We start from the raw sequence: 12,594 nt of genomic DNA on the forward strand, positions 1-12,594 counted from the left end.
TGTAGTTTTCAGTGTAAATATATTCCATTTACACAAATATTTTAAGTACTTTTCTCACCAATTGGAAAAGAAATAGCTTTCTAAATTTTTTTGAATTGCTCTTGTATAGAAATAAAAATTGAATTTTTTTAAAATATTGAACTTTTATCCTACAACTTTGCTGAACTTATTTATTGGTTCATGAAATTCACTAGTGAATTCCTTAGGATTATTTGTATGTGATATCAGGTTATATGAGAATAGAGATAGTTTCACTTGTTCCTTTACAATCTGTATACCTTTAATATATTTTCTTTGTATAACAAATTGTTTAGAAATTATAGTAAAATGTTAAATAAAAGGGACAAATCTGTATAGCCTTACATTTTTGGTGATGTTACATGAGAAAAATTCAATCTTTTACCATTTAGTATAATGTTAACTGCAGGAATTTTTTGTAGATGCCTTTTATCAGATTGAGGAAGTACTCATCTATTCTTAGGTCACTGAGAATTTTAATAATGAAAGTGTATGAAATTTTGTCAAATGTTTTTTTTCTGCATATATTAAGATCATGTGTTTTTTTGGTGTGTTTTATTCTATCATGTATTTTATTGACTTTTTTTCATATTTTGAATCAATTTTGTATTCTTGGGATAAATCTCACTTGGTGTTGCTAAAATAGTCTTTTTTTGTATATTCCTGGATTAGGCATTCTAATATTGTTCAGGGTCTCTGTATCTGTGTTCATAATGGATATTGATCTATAGTTTCATTTTCTTGCAAATTTGTTCTGATTTCTTTCAGTATAATCTGACCTTGTAAAATCAGTTAATAAGTACTCTCTCATATTTTATTTTTTTTGAAGTGTTTGTGAAGAATTTTTATTAGTTTCTAAAAAAAATAATTGGTAGAATTCACCAGTAAGTCATCTGTGCCTGGACTTTTCTTTATGGAAATTTACTTATTTATTTATTTAAACATTTTATTTTGTATTGGGGTACAGGCGATTAATAATGTGATAGTTTCAGGTTAACAGCCAAGGGACTCAGTCATACATATACACACATCTATTCTTTCCCAAACTCACCTAGCCTCCAGGTTGCCACATGACATTTAGTGGAAAATTATTTATTTATAATAAACATAATATATATTTAATAGGTACATTTAATATATGTCTATATATATTAAAATTTCAACCGCAATTTCATCTGGAATTTAACTGGAATTTCATCACTTACACAGGCTTTCTTTGTAATGATGCTTCCTAAGGCCCACTTGACTTTGCATTCCAGGATGTCTGGTTCTAGGTGAGTGATCACACCATTGTGGATATCTCAGCCACACTGAGACCTAATTTCTTGTACATGATGTCTTCATACTGGCTAATGATGTCAAATATCAGATAGTTCAAGAAGGTATTGAATAAAGATCCATCAGAATGTGTGATTATGATGCATTTGACAACCTTTAATAAACCAATTTTAGTACAGAAGAGGTAGTGGAAGCCAGGTATCAGGTATTGCATTTGTAGAATGAGCATAGAGAAGGTTATTGGCATAAGGAAAATGCAATTATTCAAGTGAGGAAGGTAAAAGGTTAGTATATAGTTAACCTTTCAAACTTTGAAGAAAGACTATACTAAGCTCAAATACAGTCTATTAATCCTGGGCCTATTAACTGACTTCTCTGAATGTCAATTTCCTCAGGAGTAAAATGTAAACTTCTGTCTTGCAGTATTGTTGTGAGGGTTACATATAATGGATGTAAAACGTTTTATATATCAATATTAGGCATTTATTCTTTAAAGGAATTGAGGAAAGAGTTATGATTCAAAGGAGGCTAGTGCTGTAAGAGAGGATAGTCAAAATTATTTGACCCAGTGCCTATTAAATGTAAGTACCAGGAGTGGTACTTACATTTTTGGGGGGATTCCATATTTCTTTCAGATTTTGATGAAAGCTTTGAATTCTCTTCTAGAAAATTTCACGTACACACAAACTTTTACAAGCAATTTCAGTGGCTTCACTGGTCCCATGAAGGTTAAAAACAATAATTTACATGTATTGAATGTTTACTATATGTCAGACACTACTATCAGTTCTTCACATACATGAACCTGTGCTCTTTTTAAAATGAAGAGATAGGCTCATACAGGTTAAGAAAGTTGCTTAAGGTCACACAACTAGTAAGTAGGAGGGCTAGGAATCAAACCCAAACCACTCTATTATGTTACTTTATAAATTCATATGCTGAAACGCCATAGGTAAAATGATATTATTTACAGAACAATTTTCAATAGTAAGAAATTATAGACCATTAAATAACCAGTCGAAAAGAATTAAATAAATTATTAAATAGTCAAATTGTAAAAAATTATTGGTACCTCTATTTTTATAGATAAACAATTATATCTAAGATAATTTACTAAGTGGAAAATCAAAATGCAGATGGATGTATGTAGTATACTACTTTCTAGTATAAAAAACAAGAGAGCAAACACATGTGTGTGCTTGTATGTGCATAGAGTATCTGTCAAAGCATAGATAAGGACCTAAATATGGTGGTTGCCTCTGAAAGAGAGAAGTTGAGTAAATCTGATCACAGTCTGCATTGTATTATAGCACTACGTGTACACATCTCTAAACCTTCTAAATTAGGTTTCAAATTACTTAAGAGCAAGGACTTATTTATCACTGAATCCACCCAAACATATCCTAGAACAAGATCTTGAATTCAAATGAATAAAGGAAAATAAAGACAGAGGAGAAAGCAAAGAGTATACCAAAGGTACATTTGAAGGCAGCCAAAAACGACCTACAGGGAACATATCACTTTCACATTAATGTTAGAATAATATAATATACCATTATTCCCAGCATTAAATGTTGTTTAACTATATCTATAGCTATTTAATCATTATATTTTGACTAAAATTTTAAACAGTGCCCTATATGGTTACCTATGAAACATGATTTGAGACATGGATTCATAAGGTGTGCTCTGTGGATCCTTGAGGGTATTAAGACTTTTAGTGAGCCCTCAAGATCAAAACTATTTTCATAATAATACTAAAACAATTTTTACTTTTCCATTGTATTGATATTTGCACTGATGGTACAAAAGCTATGGAGGGTAAAACTTCTGATGCCTTAATATCAATCAAGGCAGTTGTATCAAAGTATACAAGTATTCTTCATTGCCATAAATTTATTTGTTAAAAAAAAGCAGTTTCTCTTAATAATGTCCTCAATAGATGCAGAGAAAGACTTTGACAAAATTCAATATCAATTTATGATAAAAACTCTCCAGAAAGCAGAAATAGAAGGAACATACCTCAACATAATAAAAGCCATATATGACAAACTCACAGCAAACATTATCCTCAATGGTGAAAAATTGAAAGCATTTCCCCTAAAGTCAGGAACAAGACAAGGGTGTCCACTTTCAAGACTACTATTCAACATAGATTTGGCCACAGCAATCAGAGCAGAAAAAAGAAATAAAAGGAGTACAAATTGGAAAAGAAGAAGTAAAACTCTCACTGTTTGCAGATGGCATGATCCTCTACATAGAAAACCCTAAAGACTCCACCAGAAAAGTACTAGAGCTAATCAATAAATATAGTAAAGTGGCAGGATATAAAATCAAAACACAGAAATCCCTTGCATTCCTATACACTAATAATGAGAAAATAGAAAGAGAAATTAAAGAAACAATTCCATTCACCATTGCAATGAAAAGAATAAAATACTTAGGGATATATCTACCTAAAGAAACTAAAGAACTATATATAGAAAACTATAAAACACTGGTGAGAGAAATCAAAGAGGACACTAATAGATGGAGAAATATACCATGTTCATGGATCGGAAGAATCAATAGAGTGAAAATGAGTATACTACCCAAAGCAATCTATAGATTCAACGCAATCCCTATCAAGCTATCAATGGTATTTTTCCCAGAGCTAGAACAAATAATTTCACAATTTGTATGGAAATACAAAAAACCTTGAATAGCCAAAGCAATCTTGAGAAAGAAGAATGGAACTGGAGGAATCAACCTGCCTGACTTCAGGCTCTACTACAAAGCCACAGTCATCAAGACAGTATGGTACTGGCACAAAGACAGAAATATAGGTCAATGGAACAAAATAGAAAGCCCAGAGATAAATCCATGCACCTATGGACACCTTATCTTCGACAAAGGAGGAAAGAATATACAAGGGAGGAAAGCCAATCTCTTTAAGAAATGGTACTGGGAAAACTGGTCAAACACTTGTAGAAGAATGAGACTAGAACACTTTCTAACACCATACACAAAAATGAACTCAAAATGGATTAAAGATCTAAGCATAAGACCGGAAACTATAAAACTCCTAGAGGAGAACATAGGCAAAACACGCTCCGACATACATCACAGCAGGATCCTCTATGACCCACCTCCCAGAATATTGGAAATAAAAGCAAAAATAAACAAATGGGACCTAATTAAACTTAAAATCTTCTGCAAAACAAAGGAAACTATTAGCAAGGTGAAAAGACAGCCTTCAGAATGGGAGAAAATAATAGCAAATGAAGCAACTGACAAACAACTAATCTCAAAAATATACAAACAACTCTTGCAGCTCAATTCCAGAAAAATAAACGACCCAATGAAAAAGTGGACCAAAGAACTAAATAGACATTTCTCCAAAGAAGACATACAGATGGCTAACAAACACATGAAAAGATGCTCAACATCACTCATTATCAGAGAAATGCAAATCAAAACCACTATGAGGTACCATTTCATGCCAGTCAGAATGGCTGCGATCCAAAAGTCTGCAAGCAATAAATGCTGGAAAGGGTGTGGAGAAAAGGGAACCCTCTTACACTGTTGGTGGGAATGCAAACTAGTACAGCCACTATGGAGAACAGTGCGGAGATTCCTTAAAAACCTGGAAATAGAACTGCCTTATGATCCAGCAATCCCACTGCTGGGCATACACACTGAGGAAACCAGAATTGAAAGAGACACGTGTTCCCCAATGTTCATCACAGCACTGTTTATAATAGCCAGGACATGGAAGCAACCTAGATGTCCATCAGCAGATGAATGGATAAGAAAGCCGTGGTACATATACTCAATGGAGTTTTACTCAGCCATTAAAAAGAATGCATTTGAATCAGTTCTAACGAGGTGGATGAAACTGGAGCCTATTATACAGAGTGAAGTAAGCCAGAAAGAAAAACACCAATACAGTATACTAATGCATATATATGGAATTTAGAAAGATGGTAATGATAACCCTGTATGCGAGACACAGATGTATAGAACAGTCTTTTGGACTCTGTGCGAGAGGGAGAGGGTGGGATGATTTGGGAGAATGGCATTGTAACATGTATAATATCATATATGAAACGAATCACCAGTCCAAGTTCGACGCATGATACTGGTTGCTTGGGGCTGGTGCACTGGCATGACCCAGAGGGATGGTACAGGGAGGGAGGAGGGAGAGGGTTTCGGGATGGGGAACACGTGTATACCTGTGGCAGATTCATGTTGATGTATGGCAAAACCAATACAATATTGTAAAGTAATTAACCTCCAATTAAAATAAATAAATTTATATTTAAAAAAGAGTGTCCTTAATGCAGCAGTAAAACTAATTTTATTAAATCCTGACCATTGAGTACAAATCTTTTAATATTTTAATGGAATATATTTGCTTTACACTGCTGTGTCAGCTTCTGCTATACAGCAAAATGAATCAGCCATAGGTGTACATATATCCCCATTTTTTTTTTTTTTAATTTCTCTCCAAGTTAGGTCTCCACAGAGCACCAAGTAGAGTCCCTGTGCTAAATTGTAGGTTCTCATTAGTCATCTATTTTATACGTAGTAGTGTATATGTGTCATTCCCAATCTCCCAGTTCATTCCACCTCTCCTTACCTCTTGGTATCCAAACATTTGTTCTCTATGTCTGTGTTTCTATTTCTGCTTTGCAAATAAGATTATTTCTACCCTTTTTCTCAACTCCACATATATAAGTTAATATGCAATATTCGTCTTTCTCTTTCTGACATGCTTTACTTTGTATGACAGTCTCTAGATCCATCCACGACTCTGTAAATGACACAATTATATTCCTTTACATGGTTGAGTAATATTCTATTGTATATATGTACCACATCTTCTTTATTCATTCCTCTGTTTCTGGGTATTTAGGTTGCTTCCACGTCCTGGCTACTGTAAATAGTGTTGCAATGAACACTGGGATGTATGTATCTGTTTGAGTTATGGTTTTCTCTGGGTATATGCTCAGGGGTAGGATTGCTGGATGGATAAAAGTCTTTTTAATGTTTTGTGTAAAAACAAATAGGGAGTATATACAATGTACTTCTGCCACACATTGAAGTATAATGGTTGTCTCAAAGAAAAACACTTGTAAATTATTTAAGGTTTGTGCTGAACTAGACACTCTTGCACAGAACATCCTTTTTACTTGAAAGAAGGATGGAAAGAAGATTATGGTTTTTCAAATTTGAGTATTTGGCAGACATTCCTTAGAAATGATCATAGTAAATGTGTCACTTCAAGGAAAAACAACTGATAAGTGTTTGTTGCCAATGTTAAAACTTAAATTTTCAAGTAAATTAGAAATTTGGACAACTTTCACCCATCATGCTATCCTTGATGGTTTCCTATTACTTACAGACTTTCTGATGAAATCAGTGGTAATGGTAACAAATGTGATGAATTTTTGATTCTGTGTAGTGAATGATATCAACAGTAGCATAACTCAATGAACCAACATGTTCCAAAGCAAGTTGTTACAAATAATGCACGGCTAAATGATCCATTCAAAATACAAGCTATATCAATTAATTTTATTAAAATAGAATAGGAAAAATTCCTTGATGGGTTTTCAGAATTCAAATTGCAATTATCCTGTAAAAGACTGCTGCTAAGTCACTTCAGTCGTGTCCGACTCTGTGCAACCCCATAGATGGCAGCCCATCAGTCTCCCCCTTCCCTGGGATTCTCCAGGCAAGAACACTGGAGTGGATTGCCATTTCCTTCTCCAATGCATGAAAGTGAAGAGTGAAAGTGAAGTCACTCAGTCGTGTCCGACTCTTAGCGACCCCATGGACTGCAGCCCATCAGGCTCCTCCATCCATGGGATTTTCCAGGCAAGAGTACTGCTAGTTTATTTTTGGTGTTGTTACAAAGAATAGTGCTTGTGCTAACTTGTTTCAGTCATGTCTGAATCTTTGCAACCATATGGACCTTAGCCCATCAGGCTCCTGCTTTGGCAAGCAGATTCATTACTGCTGAGCCACTGAGAAAGCCCTCTTACAAAGAATATGTACAATTAAATAAAAATATTATTAAAATGCTCACTGTTTTTCATCTCATTCATATGAGATCATATATTTTCTCCTAAATTACAACCAAAACAATATATCACAACAGATTGAATGAAAAAAATAAAGGTATTAGAGTCCAGATATTTTCTGTTAAGGAGGTTTGCAAAAATACAAAACATTGTCGCTTTTTTTTTTTTTTTGCAAATTAGTTCTATCTCACAAAATAGGTGTTACTTATGTTAACATACAATTTTTATTATTTTAAGTGGATTAATAAACTAAAGTTTTTTATTAAAGTATAGTTGACTTACAATATTGTGTTGGTTTTAAATGTACACAAAGCAATTATATTTAGATTATATTCCATTATAGGTTATTGCAAGATATTGAATATATTTCCCTGTGCTATGCAGAAAATCCTGTTTCTCATCTATTTTACATATAGTAGTTTGTATCTGTTAGTCCCATACCCCAAAGGATTCCCAGGTGGTGCTAGTGACAGAGAACCTGCTTGCCAGTGCAGGAGACATAAGAGACACAGGTTCAATCCCTGGGTCAGGAAGATCCCCTGGAGAAGGACATGGCAACTCACTTCAGTATTCTTGCCTGGAGAATCCCATGGACAGAGCAGCCTGGTGGGCTACAGTTCATGGGGTTGCAAAGAGTTGGACATGACTGAAGCGACTTAACATGTGCACAGTCCTATACCCTGATTTGTTCCTCCCCACATCATCTCCCCTTCAATAATCATAAGTTTGTTTTCTATGTTATCAATTTTTAATGTCTAGTATGGGAAATATTGATAGTGTTGAAACAAATAGACAAATTTTGTTTGTTGAAACAAAATAGCCAGATATTTTTCCAGCAAACATGGGTTTATCAGGATCAACAGAGAATTGCAATTTGGGGGTCTATAAACATGATGTGCCAAGTGTAAGTCCCTACACAGAAAGGGAAGGAGAGTGCTTTATAGAGAGGAAAAGGAAGCTGGGAGGGTGATAATAAACAAAGAGTCTGTGGCTTTTCATTCACTGAATACTTGCTAGGAAAGAAGAGGAGTCTTTCTGGGCTCAGTCATAGTTGTAGAGCTTGAGAGCTTCACCTTCTGGACTCCCAACTCTAAGTTTTTGTTTATTACTTACAATAGATACAACCCGTATAAGCAAAAACATTTTGGGGATTCCAAATAATTTTTAAGAGTGTAAAGGGGTCTGAGAGAAAAAGCTTGAGAATTGCTTATTTGGAGAATTTTATTTAATTGCTGATTTGAAGAATCTTTGCCACTTGTCAATGCCTGAAATTTCAGACACTTGGAATCCATTCGCATGTGTTTGCAGTGTCCAAATCCTAAAAAAAACTTCCTGTTTTACTGTTAAAGACCTAATCACATCAAATTCTTTTGTGACAGCAGGATCCCAGAGAGTCTAGAAGGCACCATATCCTTGGAGAGAAAGCTGAACAAAAAGGCCAGAAAAAGAAGGTAGGACACAAATATAGCCTTCACCTATTCCACCACTTTCCTAGTGAAATACATAAAGTTAGTAAGCCTCATAGCAAGGAACCCAAAATAAGAAACCTAGAGAAGAAATATTTTTCCTCATCCCTTGGCTTTTTGCCCATTGTTTATAACTTTGATTATATAAAAACAATTCACAACATCTATATACAACCAGCCAGTTAGCTGAAGAAACCTTCTTCTTATGGAAATTTTCTGAAATACATTTCTTTAGAAATTCACAACCTGTGAGACTAACCATTTCCCTTTTCAGGATTGTAGGTTCCTCAGAGGGGGTCTCAAGAAGTTGCCCTATGCTTATATTTGTCTTCAAAACAAGCTTCTGGGGTTCAGGGAAAGTAATTCCTCTTCCAGTTGCAAAGTAAGGTCTTCCCACTGGAGAGAAATATTTTAGTGTATGAATCAAAAAAAGTTTTAGTGAAAAATATGCAAAAACTAAACCACTTCAAAGACTGTTTGTGAAGATTCCTACTTGTGAAGATTCACTTCCTCTTTCATTTTTATTGATTACAGTTTTGTGTTCTTTTAAGAAAACTAGTTCTTTTGAAATTACTCTTTATCTTCATTCTTACTTAACTAAGAGTATTCTTAATTAATGCTCTTGTTATTAATACCTTAAATTTAAATTATTGGTGTTTCCTCCATTAGGGCTCTCCAACTCCTGTTTCATCTTTTTCCCAATGCATTCTGTGCACCTTTGTCTCAGTAATCCTTCAGGAAGTGGTAGTAAAGAGGTTGGGCTTTGGAGTCAGACATACTCGGATCTGAATCTCTCCTCTCCCACTTATTTGTTGTATGATATTAGGGAAGTTAACTTCTCTGTGCTTCAGTTTATTTATGGCTAAGACAGGACATAATATTAGTTCCTATTCCTTAGGATTATTCTGAGGATTAAGTAAAATGATGCATGCAAATTGCTTAAAATGATGACCAGTACAAAGTACACACACTAAATAAGACTTTTTAATTTCCCCCTCTCAGCTCTGTTTAAAAGCATTCAATGATTTCTTTTATCCTATGGCTTCTATGCTCTTAAGTTCTTCTTTGTATGGTTTCACCCTCAAAGTTTCTTTCCTTCTGTTCCTTAGCATGCCCTTGCAGTAGTCAAAATTTTGTCCTCACTGTCACACAAATAGTATGCTTATTCTTCTTTCACATCCTTGGCAATATTTCTTCTCTCTCCTGGAGTCCTTTGACTTCCCTTCTCTCTTTAAGATGATATTTGTTAAATTTACGATATGCAAATCTCTCTCTCTATTATTTTTGTTATATCTACTTACCCTCCATGGAGAAGGACAAGGAAGCCTGGTGTGCTGCAGTCCATGAGGTCGCAAAGAGTCAGACACGACTGAGCAACTGAATTGACTGACTTACCTTCTATACTTTTATTTGTGTGTGTGTTGCTTAATCAAACTTTTAAAAACTTAGCTACCTACTTTAGCTTCATCTTAAGTAGTATTATGCATGAAATCATAGATGTGAAGTACAATTTTATTACATTTTAGAGCCTTAAAAACAAACTGTATAACTTGAAAATGTTTAAAAAGGCATTCCTTGTACCACCCAAAATAAACTTGCATGTCTTCAGTGGGACATGGTTCACTCATTGCAAATACTTCTGAAACCAAATTTGTCTATTGAGCAAAGACCAGCCAATCTTCCCAGATTTAGCCTGTACTGAACTCATCTTAACTTCCACATAATTTAATAGTAAATCATACTGTTTATGTTTTCTAATTTGTTTATGAGTGATTAACCTGTTACTTAAACTATGTATTCTTGGAAGCTAGAGGACATATTTTACGCTTCTGAATCCCACTCTTCCCACTAAGTATACCAAATCAATCATTGTTATAGCTCCATAAGTATCTATTGAATGATTATTTTTGGAAAAGTGCAGGAATAATCTGTGTTTACAGAATCAGATATAGGAAATTCTTAAAGACAGTTTATCTGAAGCAATTAACACTCACTAGTTCTAATGGAATGGAGAAGATGATGGCACCCCACTCCAGTACTCTTGCCTGGAAAATCCCAAGTATAGAGAAGCCTGGTAGGCTGCAGTCCATGGGGACGCTAAGAGTTGGATATGACTGAGCGACTTCACTTTCACTTTTCACTTTCATGCATTGAAGAAGGAAATGGCAACCCACTCCAGTGTTCTTGCTTAGAGAATCCCAGGGATGGGGGAGCCTGGTGGGCTTCCATCTATGGGGTCACACAGAGTTGAACACGACTGAAGTGACTTAGCAGCAGCAGCAGCAGTTCTGATGGAAAAGGAATTGAAATCACAACTCACTCTTTCCTCTTTTTTTTCCACTTTTTGTTATACTATTGTTCCAGAAAGAATTGAAGATAGTTTAAAAGGATGCATACTATAGTAAGATATATAAATGAATAATAGGTGGACATAACAAAGAAAAAATAGAAAAGGTCATAAAATTAAAGCCATGAAAGAAAAGTACACCATAAAAATATCTCCAAACTTGCAATCAGCAGACCTAAATTAGGTCCATGGTTTTCAGCAGACTCTATAAAAAGGACACATGTCACAATTATCACTATCTGTTAGGAATTTAATCAAACCAATTAGGAAAAATCTAGCTCTTCCCAATATCCCTTTTAGAAAACATAGTGTATTGTAACAAATGATATCCTCAACAATAGCTATCACACCTAATACACTGTTGCGGTTAGCGAAGACATAAGAGCCTTTGAAGCAACAACTCATAAACTTTCCCAGATCTAGTAAAGATATTATGCCCCAGTTAAACTTTGAAAGTGTACATATGAGAAAAGGGAAGAATTCAGAACTATGAGCAAAATGGGGAAGCTGAACTATTTTTTTAGACTCTTATGACTGGTTATTTTTACTACTTGGTTTGAGATGATAATAAGTCTTAGATTATCAGTCATACTCAATAGTTAGAAGATGTTCTTCTAAAAGTTAATTGGAGATGATTATTAAATTATCATTTTTCTGGTTTGTGTACAGTTTTGCTCCTTTTAACTAACATTCAAAATTTTAGCTGAGTTAAAATATCCTTTGCCAAAAGTGGGTCACTGACTTCTGAGCTACTTTTGTTTCCCTTTTTAGAACTAATGAAAGGAGAAGATACTTGCGTGCAAGAGAGCAATGAAGCAAGCTGGCAAGCCATTTTCTTTGCAATGTTAAGATGTTGTCTGGGAAATGAAGGTAGTGGTAATGACTATAGCTAATTGTCAGGAAAGGGTTCTTTTTATCCTTTTGTCCTAAGGTTTGGCTTTAAAAATCAACAGGTCTGAAATTTTCTTTGGCCTGAGAAAGATCATAGCTTAGGAAAACTGGCTCATGTTTCCCCAGCTCAGAAAGGATGAATTTGTAACAGAAAGACAGTTTAATATTAATAATTTATACTTAAGATTAGAACTACCAAATGGAATGAAACATGTTTTGGCCTATCAGTGCATTCTCCTTTCAGTAGGTATGCCAAGTCAGCAAACTAAATTAACAGATTGGAGCTGTATAAATATATAAAATAAGAGTTAAGAAGGGGATTGTGAGGTCAGGCATGTTTCATTTGATATACCTCAGCCAGGATGGGTACCCTCTTCCTTTACCAGTTCTTACAAGCCATGGCTTTTTCATCAATCAGTTAAAGTTCTCAGTTTCTAGTGATGAAAGTGTATCTTTTCCATCTCTCTATGCCCTTGAAATTTATATTGGTGATCTCTGAGTGTCGGGCATTGCTCCATGATTCTAG

The sequence above is a fragment of the Bos grunniens genome, chromosome X, assembly GCF_055505025.1.
Source record: "Bos grunniens cultivar Pamir isolate PY7600 chromosome X, Bosgru_T2T1.0, whole genome shotgun sequence".
NCBI classification, from domain to species: Eukaryota; Metazoa; Chordata; class Mammalia; order Artiodactyla; family Bovidae; genus Bos; species Bos grunniens.